This window comes from Mytilus trossulus, chromosome 13 (assembly GCF_036588685.1).
Source record: "Mytilus trossulus isolate FHL-02 chromosome 13, PNRI_Mtr1.1.1.hap1, whole genome shotgun sequence".
In the NCBI taxonomy this organism is placed as follows: domain Eukaryota; kingdom Metazoa; phylum Mollusca; class Bivalvia; order Mytilida; family Mytilidae; genus Mytilus; species Mytilus trossulus.
This window is the reverse complement of record NC_086385.1, coordinates 12,228,172-12,249,707: the sequence shown is the minus strand read 5'-3', so window position 1 is coordinate 12,249,707 and position 21,536 is coordinate 12,228,172. Positions and strand designations below refer to the sequence as shown.

The following is a 21,536-nucleotide window of genomic DNA, read 5'->3' as shown; positions in this document are numbered from 1 at the left end:
TATTTCAATTTTATTGACAGCAAATTCATTAACAGTGTTTTCTCCTTCAGGATAACCATTATCAGTGCTTTCTCCTTCAAAGTTATCAATATCAGTAGACTGTTGCAAAGCCTCCTCTGCCAACCTTCTTTCTCTCATTCTTAGTTTTTGTTCTTTGGCTTTGGAGGCTTTGCTCTTTTTTGATTTACGTGCCATGACCTGAAATGAAAAAAAAATGTATAAAAATATTGTTATGACAAAATGCAGTTTTGTAAAAGATTTACTATTATCAGTACCAAACTTATGTCATGTCCAACTTTGTTTTTAAAGCTTGAAATGCCAAACAAAAAAAAATATAAATAAAATTTTTAATCAAATCAATAGTACAATGATTGATTAACCTGTTTGTTTCAAGGATGTAACCTTAAAAACATTTTTGTTTACACTTTGTGAAACTGTTCATTTGAACAAAAGTTTTTATTGTATTTGAGAAGCTGATGAAACGTTTAATATATATATATATTCAAATTAAGAACTCCATAATGAACACAAAATAATATACATCTAAATGCATATTGAAAAAGTTTCAAGCATTAAATAAATCTATAGAAAAAATGCATAAACATACATGTATCCATATTCATAAAAAAATATAACTGCTTGAAACCATTGACGGGTAAAGAATGCTATGCTAACTTAAAATAAACATTGTATTGCATTTATCAAATATTTTAAATTTGAGTTATCTTTCTTTTATCATATAAATTGCACATTTATATACCATGCTTAACTTATTTAATATATGATTAAATGGTTTTCTTGACAAGTCTGGTTATTTAAATACACATCATTTTGTGAAATATCACCCCTTTTTTTTGGTGAAGTTTGTGTTGTTTATTCTTTAGTTTTCTATGTTGTGTCATGCGTACTATTGTTTGTCCGTTTGTCCTTTTCATTTTTTGCCATGGCATTGTCATGAGTTTGACTGTCCCTCTTTTGATTGATGAGTATAACAATATTATTAATAAATTGCATGAATGGCCTGGATAAAATGAAAAGAATGTTCACTTCTCTGCACTAAAGGGTTGGCAAAGTATTATATAGGCAGGATAACCCAAGTGGACAAACTTTTATAGGGTATGCAATACTCCCAGAAATGGGAAATATTGAGCAATATCAATTGTTAAGCTTTTTTATAAGTATGCTGAAAAAAAATACTTACTCTATTGGTAAAGTATAGAAATCAGCTATGGATGTAAACCAACTAGGCTAAAATTCCAAAATAAAATGCTGAAAAAAAAAGTGATAATAAAAGCTTTACTATGGTATTCATGAACGAAGATATCACATATTGTTGATGTAAATAGTATTCAAACTACCTCTTTGACTCTTTAACATGTTTAAACATTCAATGTACATGATTAAAATAAATGTCATAGTGCACGGATGCCCCACTCGCACTATCATTTTCAATGTTCAGTGCACCTTGAAATTGGGGTCAAACTTATAATTTGGAATTATAATAACAAAGATCATATCATAGGGAACATGTGTACTAAGTTTCAAGTTGATGTAACTTTAACTTTATCAAAAACTACCTTGACTAAAAACTTTAACCTGAACTTTGCACGATCATTTTCTATGTTCAGTGGACCATGAAATTGGGGTCAAAACTATAATTTGGCATTAAAATTAGAAAAATCATATCATGGGGAACATGTGTACTAAGTTTTCAAGTTGATTGGACTTCAACTTCTTCAAAAACTACCTTGACCAAAAATTTTAACCTGAAGCGAACGGACCCACAGACGGACAAACGAACGAACGGAGGCACAGACCAGAAAACATAATGCTCCTCTACTGTCGTAGGTGGGGTATAAAAATATTATAAAAGCATTGCATACATGTTCTGCTGAAATAGCTGAATAATTGTAAAATCAAGAATGAACGTCATTTTATGCTTGTAACCGACAAGCTATAAGACTACCTAAAGTCACAAGAAAGAGGTACAAATTATCAACCAAACGCAAAATTAACTATTGATACAGAGAAATATCTGACCTTTCATGCCTTTATATCAATTTTAAACTGTAATGTAAAAACTGATATCAAAATGGCAGTACTGTAATATGATTGATTGTTGCTTACTGGTTACCTAACGTCCAGTGGCAAATATTTCATGCATGTTCATGACGATAAAAACTATAACAAGTAAAGTCATGATAGTATGAAAATACTCAGTCAAAGTCATGTTTTTTAAACCATGACAGAATGTGTTTATTTTTAACCTAGTTCATTTATATGTTTTGGATTTAAATATGACGTCAATTTTCACAGAATTAGTACACATTTTTATTTAGGGGCCAGCTGATTTTCTTGCTGTGTTGAAGACCCATTGGTGGCCATCGGCTGTTATCTGCTCTTTGGTCAGGTTCTTTGCTCTTTGACATATTCCCTATTTACAATAAACTCTCTCTAGAAGGCCAAGTAAGGTATGAAGTGAAGTTAAAGAACCCTTGATTGTGAAAGGTTATGCCAAATAAAGCTAAGGTAGCTAGTCAGTCTATTCCTGAGATATAACTAAGTGACAAATACATTTTTTTTTAATGATCTTTGTTATGACTATAAGTAAATGTACTTCAGAATAAGGTCTGGAATCAAGAGCAGGATATATATATGATATAAGCTTCTTCTCTTTTCAAGTAACAGTATTTTATGTGTATGTAGGTGACCTCTCTTGATTATACTTACTGCTTTGACAATGTCTGATACACAACAGCTTTATAAAAATGTCTTCTACAGTACTTCTTCAAAAATCTGCAAAAGAAAAAAACACTAAAATTTATATCACCATTTAACAATCTTTCTAAATACATATATGCAACATTTATCATTTATAGAAAAAAAAAATCTTCCACAATTGATGATAAAAGACTGAAAAAATAATAATCAAAAAGTTAAAAACAAAAAAAGTCTTTTGTATTTGATATTTTTGTCCAATATACATGATTTTATTTTATTAGTTGGTATTGGCCTTGAATATTCTCAGATCTGTACTTGGTGCCTTTTTGATTTTGGGATGTATAACATGTATAAGTATCCCTCCATATCAACTCTGTGTTTTTGTTCATGTAATTCTATTTGTATCTATTTATCAAGTTAAGCCTTTTTTAACTGATATTTATGATATTTCTTCTTATGTTGTTCTGTTATACCGTTGTCCCAGGTTAGGGGAAGGTTGAGTGCTCGCAAACATGTTGAAAAAACTCCGCCACATTTTGTTTTATGGGCCAGTTCCAAGCCTGTAGTTGCTGTTTCATGTCTATCATATTTTAATTTTTGGTAATTGTTTTCTTATAAATTATGCCCTTAGTTTTCTCAATTCAATTGTTTCATATTTCTCATGTTGAGGGCCTTTTATAGCCAACCATAGGCATACAGAATGTGTTTTTCTCATTTTTGAAGGCCGTACAGTTTGGTTATAATTGCTTACATCTACTTCATTTGAACTTTGTGACCAAGCGAATTCAGACTATTTACCACATGATCAACTTGACAGTATCATATGCATGATATGTTGAGCAGGATCTGCTTACTCTTTTGGAGCACCTGAGATCACCCTCATTTTTTGTTGGGGTTCGTGTTGCTTAGTCTTTATTTTTCTATGTTGTGTCTAATTATTTGTCTGTCCTTTTTTTTTAAATTCAAGCGTCACTGATGAGTTTTTTGTAGACGAAACACACGTCTGGCGTATATACTAAATTCAATCCCGGAATCTTAATGAGTTTATTTATGTATATGTAGGTGACCTCTCTTGATTATACTTACTGCTTTGACAATGTCTGATACACAACAGCTTTATAAAAATGTCTTCTACAGTACTTCTTCAAAAATCTGCAAAAGAAAAAAACACTAAAATTTATATCACCATTTAACAATCTTTCTAAATACATATGCAACATTTATCATTTATAGAAAAAAAAAAATCTTCCACAATTGATGATAAAAGACTGAAAAAAACATAATAATGAAAAAGTTTTAAAAAAAAAGTCTTTTATATTTGATATAATCATGATTACATTGTATAGTCCAAGTAACATGAGTTTTTTTATTAGTTGGTATTGGCCTTGAATACTCTCAGATCTGTACTTAGTGCCTTTTTGATTTTGGGATGTATAAGTACCCCTCCATGACCACTCCGTTAAGTTAAGCCTTTTTTAACTGATTTTTATAGTTTCTTCTTATGTCATGTTGCCGTGTTTGTGTACACAACTATGAAGTGTTCCCTCCAATGATAGGAGCACGTACATTTTTTGGAGACGTCTCAGGTGTTTTCCTATGGTAATAATAGCAACATGCAGTATACATGTAACTTACTAATTAACCATCATTCATGATATAAGTTTTTATAAACAACTTTAAATTTCTGAAATTTGGCTACTACAGACGAAAATTTTTCTCTTATTATAATCTTTAAGTAAGCTTGCATTATTTCTGTTAATCAACATGTTGCAATTGAAATTACAAAATCGCAAGGCACAAAATCCATGATATCAATTAAAATCATACAGGTTACTACCACTAACTCTTTGCTGAAATATATACTTTCTTTAACTTTTTTTTTATAGTGAACAAATGGCCCACTCCTTTGACAACATGGGCCATCAACTCTAAAAATGGCCCATTGATTTTATTATTTGGTGGCCCTGGGCCCATAGAGAACAAATCTTTCCAGATCACTGGTTGTAGGAAGTACATATAAATGTGTAATACATGTACATACCGAGAGACAAGGGTAAACTTAATAGCCCCTCCGCTATGTCGGGGGCATAATAATTAAGCATGTACACCTTCTAACCATTTAATACACCAAATATAGTTGACCTATTGATAATAGTTTGTAAGACACAGACTTATCCATAAAACAGAGCTCCAGATAAGAATTCACAAATTGGGGTTTTTACCCACCATTTTCTTATATAATTGGGTGATAAAGTTTTTTAATTGCATTATCAATTCCAATTCACCCCTCAGGTTTATATCAAATTGGGTTTTTCACCACCAAGCTCCTTAATGAATTGGGTTTTTTCATCGACACAATATTGAATATTTAGGCAATATCAACCCATTTTTCCCCATCTTAAATATGTTTCTTTCTTTGTTTAACTGTTTTATTTGGTTTGGGGTTATGGTTAGGGTTATTTGCTAGCTGTTTTATTTGGTTTATTCACTGAGGAGCAATTGTAGGTTTAAATTGTGTCCCATTTCAAACCTTTTGCCAGTTTTGTATTTTCTCACAAAAACGGATATGTGTATTCACAGGCACTCGTCTTATACCTTAATATAATAAATTCTGAGACCAGTGCCTGTGTGCATGGTATGTGTATTCATTATATAAGTAGGCAGTGTCTGCGCGTACCCGCATGCGGGTATGAATAGTCAAATTGCCGTTCTAGGCTGCGCATACCCACATGAATAATAATAGTATATAAACTCTAATTATACCTGAATGCTTTTGTTTTATTCAATTGACATAAATCTGGGTTTAGTTGTATTTTATTTAGAACTTTTGGTTTCTGATGCTTTATCATTTCATAATTGATTTGGCCTTTTACATTTTTCAACTGATTTCGATTTTGATGAAACCCCGTGTTTATTAGCAATGTTCTCATTATGGTACGCACAAACGCCCGTGCATTTGATGTACGCTTCCTAAAAACACTAGCTGAGTCTTGTTATCATCATAACTTTCCCTCAGATTTTCAAAAGAAGCTGAAAACATGCTTCTATTCAATATTTTTACCGGACATTCACTTTCGTTTTAATTCAATGTATGTTATGATAAATCCCGAGCAGTGCGAAAAAAATATGACTCATGAAACATGCTCATTAGATAAACGCCGAGAAGATCGAAATGTTTACAAAAACACGTGTACTTATTGAGCAAGGGAAATCTCAAACAGGGACCCATTTCAGGTACTTGATGCAGGGATCTATTTTTAGAACGACAGGAAATTTCCAATTATAAATATTATAAAAATAGTTTACGCGACGACTTTAAACAGATAAGGGTAAATAACGCAAACGGTAGTCAATAAAAGGGTTGAAAACTCATGGTTTTGGCATATAATTGGGTTTTCCGTTGAATTAATTGGGTTGTTGAACCCTGCAATGGACAATTGCATTGGGTTTTCTAATATTTGTATTTCGTGATCACGCAAATACGCAGCTTATCTGGAGCTCTGATAAAAACTAAAAATTGACCTTTAAACCATGAAAATGAGGTCAAAATCATATGAACCATGCCAGACAGACATGTACAACTGACAATCATTCTTTGGATTAAATATACATGTAGTTGATCATATGACCTATTGCTTATAATATCTGAGAAAAAAACTCTGCCATAAGAACTCTGGGGCGGATGCAGGAATTTTCGAAAGGGGGGGTGCTAACCCAGGGCAAAAGGGGGGTGCAAAACATATGTCCCGATACAAATGCATTGATCGGCAAAAATAAAGGGGGGTGCGCACCCCCGGAACCCCCCCTCTGGATCCACCACTGGAACTTAACATTGAACAGTGAATCATGAAAATGAGGTCAAGGTCAGATGATACATGTACATGCCAAACAGACATATACACCTTACAATCCTTCCATACAACACATATAGTGTAGTTGACCTATTGCTTATATTTTGAAAAAGCCAGACCAAAACACAACCAGATGCTCCGCAGGGCGTAGCTTTATACGACCGCAGAGGTTGAACCCTGAACGGTTGGGGCAAGTATGGACACAACATTCAAGCTGGATTCCGCTCTAAATTTGGATTGTGATTAAATAGTTGACACAGCATAGGTTTCTGACACAGAATGAATGTATTCAAATGAACTTAAAATTTTTGTTTCCTCTTAGAGCAATTCACTATGCTGTTGAATATTAATCCTCTCAAAAAAATGTTTGAAGAAATTTTCTTTTTATTTATGAAATTTCAAAAGAGAAAAATTTAACCCAATTTTTTATTCACATCCCCCTTTCCCTTATTCCAAAACTAATTTCAATTAAAATATTCTAATGGAGTTTGCAACAATTACTACTCATTTAAATACATGATGTAAAAAAACTGCTTGTTATCACTGAATGGTAAAGATTATTTAAATTTATCAGTTGGTAGTAAAAAGTGAATATACATTGTATATTGTATATAACAAAGATTTAAGTTGATTCTGGACAAAGAAAGATAACTCCAATTAAAAAAAATTCTTGCAGATATTTCTTGCTTACTATACTGGACAAAGAAAGATAACTCTTAATTAAAAAAAAATTTGCTATTTCACAATATTGTGAAATTAGATATTTCTTGCCATTGCACAATACTGTGCAATTGAAAAGACTTGCTATTGCACAATACTTAATATAATAATTTTAGATCCTGATTTGGACCAACTTGAAAACTGGGCCCATAATCAAAAATCTAAGTACATGTTTAGATTCAGCATATCAAAGAGGCCCAAGAATTTAATTTTTGTTAAAATCAAACTTAGTTTAATTTTGGACCCTTTGCACTTTAATTTAGACCAATTTTAAAACTGGACCAAAAATTAAGAATCTACATACACAGTTAGATTTGGCATATCAAAAAACCCCAATCATTCAATTTTTGATGAAATCAAACAATGTTTAATTTTGGACCCCGATTTGGGCCAACTTGAAAACTGGGCCAATAATCAAAAATCTAAGTACATTTTTAGATTCAGCATATCAAAGAACCCCAAGGTTTCAATTTTTGTTAAAATCAAACTAAGTTTAATTTTGGACCCTTTGGACCTTAATGTAGACCAATTTGAAAACGGGACCAAAAATTAAGAATCTACATACACAGTTAGATTCGGCATATTAAAGAACCCCAATTATTCAATTTTGATGAAATCAAACAAAGTTTAATTTTGGACCCTTTGGGGCCCCTTTTTCCTTAACTGTTGGGACCAAAACTTCAAAAATCAATACCAACCTTCCTTTTATTGTCATAAACCTTGTGTTTAAATTTCATAGATTTCTATTTACTTATACTAACGCTATGGTGCGAAAACCAAGAAAAATGCTTATTTGGGTCCCTTTTTGGCCCCTAATTCCTAAACTGTTGGGACCGAAACTCCCAAAATCAATCCCAACCTTTATTTTGTGGTTATAAACCTTGTGTCAAATTTTCATAGATTTCTATTAACTTAAACTAAAGTTATAGTGCGAAAACCAAGAAAATGCTTATTTGGGCCCTTTTTGGCCCCTAATTCCTAAAATGTTGGGACCAAAACTCCCAAAATCAATACCAGCCTTCCTTTTATGGTCATAAACCTTGTGTTAAAATTTCATAGATTTCTATTCACTTTTACTAAAGTTAGAGTGCGAAAACTAAAAGTATTCGGACGACGACGACGACGACGACGACGACGACGACGACGACGCCAACGTGATAGCAATATACGACGAAAATTTTTCAAAATTTGCGGTCGTATAAAAACTGAGCAATGAACTGTTAAATTGAGGTTGAGGTCAAATAAAACCTGCAAGACTGACATAGGTATACCATGTATACGTCATGGTGATAAAATATTTCCATAAACCAAATATAGTTGACCTATTGCATATATAGTTTAAGAAAAAAAGACCAAAACTCAAAAACTTCACATTGACTTAGTACTGCACCATAAAAATGAGGTCAAGGTCAAATGGCACCTGCCAGTTAAACATGTAAACCTCACAATCATTCCATACATCAGATTTAGTGAACTATTGCTTAGAGTATCTGATATATGAACTTGTCTAGGAAAACTTAACCCAGTGTTTTCCCTAGGCTATTCATGCATTGCGGTACCGCTACGCATAGAATTTTGGCAGCTATGCATTCATCATACCCGCTATGTGTGAAATTTGTATTATCTTCTAGTATACAGTGACAATTGACAAAACTCTACAGGTGTTTCAAAATCACTGGACTGATAATTGATCATAATTAGATGCAACGCTCTGATTTTACAACCATGTTGATTAGAGATAACAACATTCAAGATCCTCGTATTTTTTTAAGCCTCCGTAACTTTGTCAGACTTGTGAGACAGCCTTTTTGGTGCCTTTCATGGTCTCGCACTTACTGACAGTAAAGCCATGTATATTAATTAAACGATGTTTGTGACCAAAATTATGTGTACACTTTTGAAATGAAAACAAAACTGGTTCCACTTCCTCATAAAATTAACGGTAACCAGTCACTGAAGTTGTCCTAATAATCAATCGTCTAAAATAAACACGAAGACAAGCGGGCAGTTACGAATTAATATCTTCTGACGCAAAAATGTTCAATGTTTTTTTATTTTCTGTTATAATTATATTTTATTCAGTCTATGAAACATAAATCAATCAATAATTACCAAAATTTGACATTTTCAATACACGTGGTACTGACTGTTTTCACGCTTTTTTTTTTTTTTTTAATAATCACTTATTAGGGAGGTCAAACCTGGTTTACGAAATTTTTGCAAGGAAGAGAGTATCAGTTTATTAATATTGATGGCGTTGAGTGACATTCTGCGTTAACTTACGGTAAGTAACAATTAAAAAAGTGCACACAGATATGCACTAGACCAGTCAGACTATTGGCAGTGTACGTTAACTTGTCCCAGCTTATTTAAACTAGACACTGGCTTCGGGCTACAACTCAATGTCTCAGACTGACATCACGGGTGGCTGATACAGCAGGCTTGCCATTGATTGTATTACATACAATTTATCTGTATTTACAACTAAGTATATAATAAACTGTGATATTCATACTAATGGAAATAATATTCCAGAATACTTTTTCCTTTTAGAACTTATATAATGAAGGAACTTCTATCCTGTGACAAAAATGCGTGCAATATTTAGGGATACCCGTACGGTGACTGGTGAGTCCGTACGTTATTATTTACCATTGGCATTGTATTGTCCGTAATATTTTTGGGACCTTCTTGTGTTTTTCAGGGATGACATTTCAATCACGAGTGCTCGAAGTGATAGGAGGTAGTCCAAATAAGTATGATGTCTGTCAAGGCTTTCTTTCGTCCCAGAAAAAATTAAAAAAAATAGCCTTGCCAGACGTCATGATTGTTTGGACTAGGTCCAGGATGAACAAATGGAAATTATTAGGTCACTTGTTCAAGCTTCGTCACATATGATTGATAGCGCGAAGATTAATTATATAGAGATGAAAGTGTACTGTAGATAATCATTCTCAGGTCTCGTGAATCTTACCAAGTTACCTTTTTTAAATATTATTTCTTCTTCCTCGTGTGTAACGCTATAAACATCACAGTCAGCTAGGCGCTTTAATCATACATCATATATTAGGACAAGTCGTCCTAATATTAGGACAAGTCGCCCAAATGTTAGAAAAACCAACTCGTCCTCTAGTTATTTTTTGTTTGTTTTTGTTTGCGTGAGCCCTCTATCTAGACATCTTTGATATTGAGTGTACATTAAATTATCAGAGATCTATTAGCCTATATGTCCAATGTATTTTTGTTTTACAATTAACTTTATGACTAGACCTGTGACAGAGCTCAACGTAGAGGCCATAGACTATATATAGATGCATGACATTTCATTTATATAGACAAACAGATTTGACACTAGGTGACAGAAAGAAAACAAAGAAAATTAGTCAATAAAGGGCATACGATACAGGTACAGGAGAGGTAATGATGTTGCTAACGTAAACTGAATAACATATTATTTAAACTAAACTGTTATTTTCGCGACGTCAAACTGTGACACATCTGCATTTCGGGAATTGGTGCCTTTTTCGACTGATTGTATCATTCAAACTGATTTAATTTTAAATGATTTGCTGGACCACCTCTTTTTCAAAATGACATTCGGTTTGAATACGGTTTATTTATGACAGTATAATTAAAAGAAAATGGAAGGAAAGACCTATCAATTATTCAAGAAGAATTGAACTTTAATTATTATTATTATTCTTTTTCTTCCGCCGTTTTCAAAGTCAATCGCCAAGAAAAGTACGCAAGATATCAAAATAATCTTTAGAACCAAGTATCGGGTAAATAAAAGCTATCTTGTATTAAGGGCACCGAAGTGTACTATTTACTTTATAGGAGTTATCTCCCCAATTACAAAAAACACTGTTATCGCTATAACTCATGAACTATAAGACTTAGCGGCAAATGTTTTTTTTTAAAATGTTCCTTGCCAAATGATACAAGTTCAAATAATTAAAATCGAAGCGATCAAGTGACCTATTATAGGAGTTATTTCCCCTTGAATATTTAAATTTTCGATATGCATATAAATCTCATGAACCGTAAGTCATAAAGACTGCGGGTCTTCAGATTTGAGTTCATTGGACCAAAACTAGAAAATATAGGTCAAGGTCAAAGGTCAAGGTCATATTTTAGATTTTCAAAAGTTTTTCATTTCCCTATAACTATTGAACGGTTATAGATACAGAAAAATTAAGCAGTGAAAAATGATTGGTACTACAAGGGGCAACTTTTTTACATTATGACTATACTGATTTTACCATCATGTAAGGGACATAACTCCCATTGATGGTTTTTAAAAAGCCATTTTTAGGCAAAACTCTTTAACAAAAGGTCCTTGACCCATACGGTCTTTTGCAATGACCTTGTGGAGCAATGACCTTGACGAAGGTCACAAGGTCAAAGGTCAAGGTCATCAAATTGTGTGTTTTTTGGCACTATTTAAACAGTTGTATGTGTGTTTGAATTCCAACCCAACCAATCAATCAATCAATCAATCAATCAATCAATCAATCAATCAATCAATCAAAGCAAGTTTCCCTTTCGTGTGTATAATACGGGATCCAAGGTCTCTTTTTTTCGCTTGTTTTAATTGACACTTTCCAACGTGTTTAACCAACGTGTTTAACCAACGTGTTTAACCAACATGTTTAACCAACATGTTTAACCAATCAATCAATGCATGTTTCCGTTTCATGTGTTTCATACGGGATCCAATGTTGTTTTTTTTCGCTTGTTTTGATTCAGCCTATCCAACCAACGTGTTTAACCAACGTGTTTAACCAACGTGTTTCATTAACGTGTTTAACCAACATGTTTAACCAACGTGTTTAACTAACCAATCAATCAATGCATGTTTCCGTTTCATGTGTTTCATACGGGATCCAAGGTTTTTTTTTCGCTTGTTTTAATTGAGCCTATCCAACCAACGTGTTTAACCAACGTGTTTAACCAACGTGTTTAACCAACGTGTTAAACCAACGTGTTAAACCAACATGTTTAACCAACGTGTTTAACTAACCAACCAACGTGTTTAACTAACCAATCAATCAATGCATGTTTCCGTTTCATGTGTTTCATACGGGATCCAAGGTTTTTTTTTTCGCTTGTTTTAATTGAGCCTATCCAACCAACGTGTTTAACCAACGTGTTTAACTAACCAACCAACGTGTTTAACCAACCAACCAATCAATCAATGCATGTTTCCGTTTCATGTGTTTCATACGGGATCCAAGTTTTTTTTCTCGCTTGTTTTAATTGAGCCTATCCAACCAACGTGTTTAACCAACGTGTTTAACTAACCAACCAACGTGTTTAACCAACCAATCAATCAATGCATGTTTCCGTTTCATGTGTTTCATATGGGATCCAAGGTTTTTTTGTTGCTTGTTTTAATTGAGCCTATCCAACCAACGTGTTTAACGAACGTGTTTAACCAATGTGTTAAACCAACATGTTTAACCAACGTGTTTAACTAACCAACCAACGTGTTTAACCAACCAACTAATCAATCAATGCATGTTTCCGTTTCATGTGTTTAATACGGGATCTAAGGTCTCTTTTTTTCTGATTTAATTGACCCTTTCCAACGTGTTTAACCAATCAACGTGTTTAACCAACATGTTTAACCAACGTGTTTAAGCAACGTGTTTAACCAACCAATGTGTTTAACCAACCAATCAATCAATCTATTTCATTAATTAATGCATGTTTCCGTTTCATGTGTTAAATACGGAATCCAAGGTCTCTTTTTTCCGCTTGTTTCAAGAGACCATTTATCAAGTGTTTAATTAATAAACCAATCAACCAACTAATCAATAAATTAATCAATCAATATATATGATATTTTTATTTATGACAGTATAATTAAAAGAAAATGGAAGGAAAGACCTATCAATTATTCAAGAAGAATTGAACTTTAATTGTTACTATTTTTGGCCTGATCTACAGGCTGGGTGTCGTGAACTTTACCGAGTTATGCAACCACGTGCGCGGATGGTGACAACTATACGAGTTGATTCTATCAAAGCGATTACTCAGAAAAATATTTTAAAATACGGCCAGACTTCAGATCACGAAGAGTATATGAAAACATTAGAAAAAGTAGGATTTAAGAATGTGAGCATGCGCAATGTTGAGGACCAAGGGCAGACATTTCAAGCTATATTTGCTGACGTTGACAAAACGTAATTCAAGTTAAAATAAGATATACACATTTTGTTATGTTTTATCCAGCAATCAGCCAACTATACACACATATTTTTTTGCGTTATTTGTTCATGCCCCAAAACGGAGGGATCACAGGTGCTCAGGAGGTGTAGCACCAATAATGTCTAGATTAGTATTAGCAGGGTTCTAGTGCATATCACGTGATTTAAACATTAAAAATAATGTAATCAATTCAACTTTCGAACTGCACACTTTTTAAGACAATGAAGAATGAATGAAACTTATGTTAGTACATTTATTTTACAAATTTGAATAAAAAGTATAATCTAGTGTTGCGTTTTTAAAAGTCTATAGGTATATTTCTTAACTTAAAGAAAAAAGAGTTTGATCATTGTAAAGATACAGTAACATAAAGACATCTTTCATAGTGGTGTACTTGTATTACAAACTTTTAATAGATAGATAGTTTATTCTCATAAAACAATGCAAGTACAAAGGTTACAGAGAAGTTGAAAAATAATATACATAAAAAAAAAGCATTAAAAATGCATAAAATTCAAAAATTTCGGGTGATATAACATATTAAAGAATATATATAAGTGTAAAAGTTAAAATTGTAAAAAGAAATACTTCTTATAAGTATAAGTATGGTATATAAATTATGGTTGTTAAGAAGGAGTGAGCTTACTGTTAATACATCTTATAAAATTGCAGAGGTTTCTAAGTGTCTTTGGCTTTTTTTAATTAAACAGTTTGTTGAATGCAATAATGCTATGTCTTGGTATTAGTTCATTTGGGATAATAGAATAAGACATAACTACTGGACCTCACAAGGTCTTTTAACTGTTGTAACAGTTATAACAGTTAGTAGATGGATATTGGAAGATTTTACAGATTTCTTGCATTGCCATCACGAATCTCCCCAATTGGCAATCCTCGGTAGAATCTGCCACTCTCCTTCTATCTGTTCGATGAGGGTACGGAATTGGCCGAGTTGAGACGAGAGCAATCTCCTATGCAGAGTTATCGGTCCTTTCGTTCTTTCAATAGTTTTTCTTCTTCAAATAAATCGCCTATGAAACCATTAAAGAACTGTGGTTGGATTGTCAAGGAGACAACGAACAAAATGGCATGAAACTATTATCAACTAATGTTGCGATACCGTACGTGCAGCCTTCAACAATGCGACTAATAGCTCTGTATAGTCAGCTAAATACATACAGGCATGACAAAAAGTGAAAATTAAAAGTAAAAAAAAACTTATTGTCAGATTAACCATTATATGAGTGGCCGTTCGTGTCATTTGCGCGATATTCTAACGCGTTAGTAAAAACTAACACGTTATTTTGTTAAACTAACGCGTTATTTTGTACAACTAACGCGTTATTTTGCTAAACTAACGCATTATTTCTTCATTTTAACGCGTTATTATACAAAACTATCGCGATACTTTTGTATATTGTACAAATGTAATCTATCGCGATATTTTATTGGAATTAACGCGTTAATTTTTGATATTTGTACAATGATGTTAACCAATCACAAGCGCGGTTCTAGAACCCTTCCATTAAAACTAAATCATTACATAATCCACCTATATTATTATTAGCCGAATCTGAGATTACTATAATCTCAGGATGAACCTTGACAAGGAGCAAACATAGTTATTGGTTAGGGGTAATAGATGAGAACGGTATATATCTGTCGGTCTAGCTGTTCGTGTTACCGTCACAAAAAGAGGTCACCTTTTTGTGAAATCTCGAACTTGACATTTTTGAAGTGTTCATAGTGTTTCTAACCAATTTCTTTCTATACACATGTAAAATGTGCACCGCACCTTAATTATTTGTTGTTTTGAGGGAAAATATGGGGATGAACAGTGACATCAAGTTTAGTAGGGTTATTTACTGATGAATCGTGTTCAGACATATTGAGTGGTGAATTATTTCGATGGATGGATGGATGGATGTTTAACGTCCAGTGGCAAGTTATTTGCATATTCAGGATGAGAACAATGACATGATAATGATATATGAATATTTACCCTGCTTTGTACTAGACCGACACGCTGAGCCGGATTTGTAACGATCTAGCTCACAAGGTAACAGTTCGCAGGAAGACATGTCATCTTACCCGGACACATTATTCTGACTCCGGGCCGACCAGTCTTTGCTCTAACTCCTTAATGCGCGTGCTTGGCAGAGAAGCAGCAAAAACAATTTCCATGTCTTTGGTTTGACTCGGCCGATGGTCGAACCCACGGCCTACCGCACTCGTGGCGAGCACGCTAACCATTACACCGCCGAGGCGGTCGAAATGCACAGAAGCTATAGAAAAAGACGAATTTAAATACCTGCATGTAAGAAAAGCTACAGATATGAAAAGTGAGCGACCATCCAAAATTATAAATTCAATGTTATCTAAGATTTAAAGCGAAAAATCTTTAAATATTTACAACATTCTAACACTATAAAAATATATCAAATAAATGTAAATTAATCTATAAAATTGGCACAATTGCATGCTCATTTTATTGGCGCAAATGATTCCTACAGTTTTCAAAATGTATAGTGGCGCAAAAGAGGTATTGGCGCAATTATTTAGTATGTTATGGCGCAAATGAGTTGTTTTTTTTGGCGCAAATGGATATCGGCCGACTTTTCACTATCGTTGCTGCTCTTTATGAACTAAAGGATGTACTTAGGTGAGGTTTTGGTAATTTTGGTCAAATGTTCGAACTCCTTGGTTTTTTTCCTTAGATACAAGATTAAATAGTTTGCCCCATAACAACCCCTTTTCTTTTCAAAGAAATCTTTCAATAACTTATAAAATGTCATTTACAAAATTTAAGCCTACTGTAGATTTTCTTTTTTAACGATTTGAGACCCAAATGATATCAATGCTAAATTTAAGGTAAAAGTCAGAGAAAGCTTTTTTCCGCCATTTTTTAAACATCAAATATCTTAAAAACGAGTTCCATTACCTATCAATATTTTTTGCTTATTTTGTTCCTTAACTAATGCTCTTTTGATCAATTTTTAATCGTAGATTTTCTATAAAAAAAAAATATTTCACCTAAGTACATCCTTAAGATTATAGTTCACATCACTTGCTCCTCGATATTTTATATATGTCGCCGAGCAAGTGATGTGAACTTAATGTAATCAGATTGATTCTGTATGAAAACATGAAGGGAAATAAAGTATTCTGTATGAGAACACGAAGGGAAAGACTGGAACATGTTGCACAGCACTATTATTTAACTGTTAGCAGACCCTAACCACCACCCACTGAGCCGAATGCACTGCCGGACGAAGGGATTTTACACCTGAAACTATTGTATTTTCGATGAAATCAATTAAAATTATTCAAATTTTGACCTGAAGTTAATGTTGGTTAAATTGTCTGTCTCTAAAATATCTGATTATCCCAATCTAAAGCAATAATCGACTGTCTCTTTAATTCTTTGTAAAAACCTATCTCGGTCTCCGTGGATTCCAGCCTTTTTGCATTAATTCCAAAACATAGACGTAACAAAATCTCTCATTGGATGATGCTTATTTCCGTATTATCGCTATGGTTTTCATAAATATCGCGTTAATAGTGAAAACTAACGCGTTAGTTTGATAACATTTTAAAGTAAAATTTTAAGCAAAAATGAAATATCGCGATAGTTTTGAATAATAACGCGTTAAAATGAAAAAATAACGCGTTATTTTATGAAAATAAGGCGCTATTTTATCAAACTAACGCGTTAGTAAAATAACGCGTTAGTTTTTACTAACGCGTTAGAATATCGCGCAAATGATACGAACGGCCACTCATACCATAAAACTGTGATAAAATAGCAAACATTTATAACAGACACTGACAGCAACCAAAAAGCAACAACTGAATTACAGACTCCCGACTTCGGACAGCGAAATAAGAAAAGTGACAGGGTCAAATATGTTTGTGTGACTCAACCTTCCTCTTAACCTTTGTACAGTGGTGTAACAGCATGAGACAAGAGTTTGTATTTTGGGGGTAAAGATTGTATGATACACAAAATAAAGCGCATTTATCATAACATTCTATAAATCATATCCATAAACATTTTCAATGTAATACATGCTCAGATATTCACAAAATAATGCTACACCTGTCAAGAAATTTACATAACTTTTGCAGGGTGTAGGAATCTGATATCTGTTCTAAAGAAATAAATGATGTCATTATTTATAAAGTAATCTTTAAAAAAATGGAGTTATCTCTCATTGTCCAGAATTGTTGTTTATTAATGCTTTATTCAATGCAATAATATTTTTTTTCCAAATGATGAATTGAAGCAAATTTACGTTTTAGTGCTTACAATTATTTTGATTTTCCCCCCGGAAACCTTTGCCAAAAAAGAACATGAGAGGTAAAAGCATTAACTTTCTAATATCTATATGGGGTAACGCATGTAAAAAAGTAAAAAATTGGCATTTTAGAGTAAAAAATAAGTTTAAAGAACTTGATATGGAATATTTGTGCAATGGTGCTATTTTGAACAAGGATTTAATTAAGACTATTGAAAATGTATGTTTTAAAAAATTTAAGGGAGAATGGTATGACAAGATTATGTCAGATGATAAAAATAAATTACGTACATATAGAATGTTTAAAAATGTATATGGCGTAGAAAATTATTTAATTTTTAATATACCAGGTAGATACAGGAGTGCTTTAGCAAAATTTAGATGCGGTGTAGCACCCATCAGAATTGAAACTGGTCGTTATGAGAATATTGATATTGAAAATAGATTATGTTTTAACTACACTATACTGATGACGTTGAAGATGAAAAACATGTTTTGTTAAACTGTCCTGTATATTCAGAGATTCGTAATGTTATTTTTAACCATGCTAGTATTGTTGATGAGAATTTTTTACATATGTCTGATAATGAGAAATTTATATTTCTTTTTACAAATGAAAATATGGTATTTCATACTGCCAAAATCTGCTATGAAATTTTAATAAAGAGAAAATGTATTTTATATTCGTGATAGTTGACTTAAGTTGTATTTGTTTTATAATTTAAAAAAAAATGTTTTATAGTCTCTCATAACTCTTTATAGAGTGGCTCTTGTTGTTTATTTGTGTTTTAAAAAGCTGTATATTTTATATGAAACAAGTGGTGAGACTTTAATAAAGTATTTGTCTTGTCTTGTCTTGTCTTGTCTATCTAGAAAACCACAATACACAAGTATAGTTTTCAGCCTTAAAACTTAAAAATTGTTTATAGTTTCGTTATACAGTGAAACCTTGTTAAACCGAATGCTGCATAAAACGAAAACCTGAATAAACCAAACATGTCCTTATGCACCGACATATCAATGTGTATGCGTTATGAACCTGATAAAACCAAACATTGGCCAAAATCCAACAAAATTTTAAGTTCCAAAGAGGTTCGGTTTAAACAGGTTTCACTGTATTGACAAAATTGGGTGGGCAACCCAAGTAGACATAATTAGTAGATGCATCACACTATAATCAGGAAACAATGACCAAACCCCCGTAAACAGACATCAAACGCAACTACTCTCTATTCACTATTATTCGTTGGAAACCAATTTTCGTGGATTTCGCGGATGCAAGGGAAGTATGACCCGAACGATAACGCTGTTGTTGGTAGTCGTTTTGTTAAAATATACTTTTTCACTATTTTTGGTCATTTGGAAAATGTTGTTTATGCTGTATTTAAACACCTCTACAACGAAATTTGTCTTACAAGCACACGTATAAAAAAGAGGTTTTTATTCAACGCATTCATAGGTTTGAACGTTGTTTTCAATGTAGACTTTTTTATTTAATATTAATTATACCGTAATTTTAAAGATATATGACAATGGTGATAAATAAAAATGACACGGTGTGGTCTCTAGAAAATATTAAATTTTGGCAATATTATATATGTGAAAAAAAAGTGTCATTTTTAAACACCACTCCAGACCCTTTCACATAATTAATATTGCCATATACATGTATAGATCTAAGTCCGCAAGTCAGTATAGGTCAACTTTGACCTTCACCAAAGAGCCACAAAGACAGCGATTTTTTATGAAACAATAAAAGAATGCAATTATGAAGACATAATGAATAGACAAAACTGTTTAAATCTTCAGGCCACAAAAACAAAGTTAATGACCATGTATTTGATCGTCATCAATGAAACCTTAAACCAGTGTTTGTATTTTTGTCCATCTCATGAGTTAAGTCTTTTTCAACTGATTTTTATAGTTCGTTCTAATGTTGTACTGTTATACCACTGTCCCAGATGACGGGGAGGGTTGGGATCCCGCTAACATGTTTAACCCCGCCACATTATTTATGTATGTGCCTGTCCCAAGTCAGGAGCCTGCAATTCTGTTGTTGTCGTTTGTTTATGTGTTACATATTTGTTTGTCGTTGATTTTTTTACATAAAAAAGGCCGTTAGTTTTCTCGTTTGAATTGTTTTACATTATCTTATCGGGGCCTTTTATAGCTGACTATGCGGTATGGGCTTTGCTCATTGCTGAAGGCCGTACGGTGACCTACAGTTGTTAATATCTGTGTCATTTTGGTCTTTTGTGGATAGTTGTCTCATTGGCAATCATACCATATCTTCTTTTTTATATATTCAATTTGGATCTATGCTATGTATGCCATATATTCACAATCCATCAGATATATGGTACATTTGAGTAAATATTACGTCAGGACTTTGATGTTCTGTGATATAGCTAAAACACATAATGCCACTCCCCCCCACCCCCACCCCCATTTACTTTGATTTATATCCATAATAAAACATATCACATAAAACGTGTATAAGAAAGAGGCTTAACAGTCTATTGTATATCTAAGATAGATAAATAAATAGTGTCATGTCCTCAGCTCTAAAGTCTGTTTAAAAACATACCATAATACACACAAGAAGATGTGGTATGATTGCGAATGAGACAACTATCCACCAAAGTCACACTTTGTAAAGGTAAACCATTGACGTAGGACAGCCGCAAACAAAATCAGCGGGTTTGTACGTTGTAAAAGACGCTAACCTTTATTCAACTTGACACAATTGTGTAACATCACAACATAGAAAAACAAACAGTATTAAAATTTCAATTGAAAAAGCCTTTTACTTCTTTGAGGTTAACGTGCAAAAAAAAATTAGATGTCTGATTTTCTCATTGTCCTACCAGGAAATAAAATCGGGCAAATAACTACATTTATTCAAATATCTCTAAGTTAAGTTTTGTTTACAGTAAAACATAGAATTAGCTCCATCCTCCAATGCATTACAAGATAGGCTAATAGTCTTTTTCGATTTTCTAAATTTTGCCTCAAACTTTTGTATAATAGGTATAATTAACTTTTTTTTGTATATTTTTATAGCAGTTTTGAGTATCTATAATGTACCGCTTTCAAAGTATCTTCAACAAACGTAAACCATGTGTCTTTTTTATGTTGTGATGTTACACTATTGATTCAGATAAGGGTGAAGGTTGGTACCCATTCGTTCAAACCCACTGCTTTTGTTTACACATGTTTTAAGTCAGGAATATGATGTTCAGTAGTTGTCGAATGTTGATGTGGTTTATAGGTGTATATCGCTTATCGTTTTTTATATAGATTAAACCGTTGCAATGGTTTTCCCGTCTGAGTGGTTTTACCCGTGTCATTTGTGGGGCCCGTTAAAAGATGTTGTTCTGTGTGAGCCAGATGTTGTTTGGTGTGAGCCAGGTGCTGTTCGTTGTGAGCAAAGGCTCCGCATTGAAGTGTCGAAGACTGTTTTTTGATCTATAATGGTTCACTTCTCATTTGCGCTCATACCACATCTTCTGATATTTATAGCAACCTAACTTTTGGAAAGTATAACAAAGAAATCATATAAAAATGAATCAATTTCAGAATTATTTTTTGACAGTTTCACCTATTCAGTGCAATCGGCAATCATCGGGTGTATCCGCATAGTACGGAATCGGCCGAGTTGTGACGAATGTTATTCGGTGAACTATTTTGATTAAATAGGAATGGTTTCTCTTACTGGGTCCTAATTATTTGT

General features: G+C 33.0%; 1 long non-coding RNA gene across 2 annotated transcripts; it reads right to left on the bottom strand.

The window, feature by feature from the left end:
• On the bottom strand, positions 1–10,306 carry LOC134693970 (uncharacterized). 2 transcript variants are annotated; one of them, XR_010102534.1, is made up of 5 exons: positions 10,267–10,306; positions 3,808–3,873; positions 2,731–2,796; positions 1,202–1,269; positions 1–198 (listed from the first exon to the last, which is right to left on the bottom strand). It is a non-coding gene; the product is annotated as an uncharacterized LOC134693970 (long non-coding RNA). The 2 variants fall into 2 exon arrangements; XR_010102533.1 differs by having other exon boundaries at positions 10,275–10,306.
• Positions 10,307–21,536: the final 11,230 nt, after the last annotated feature.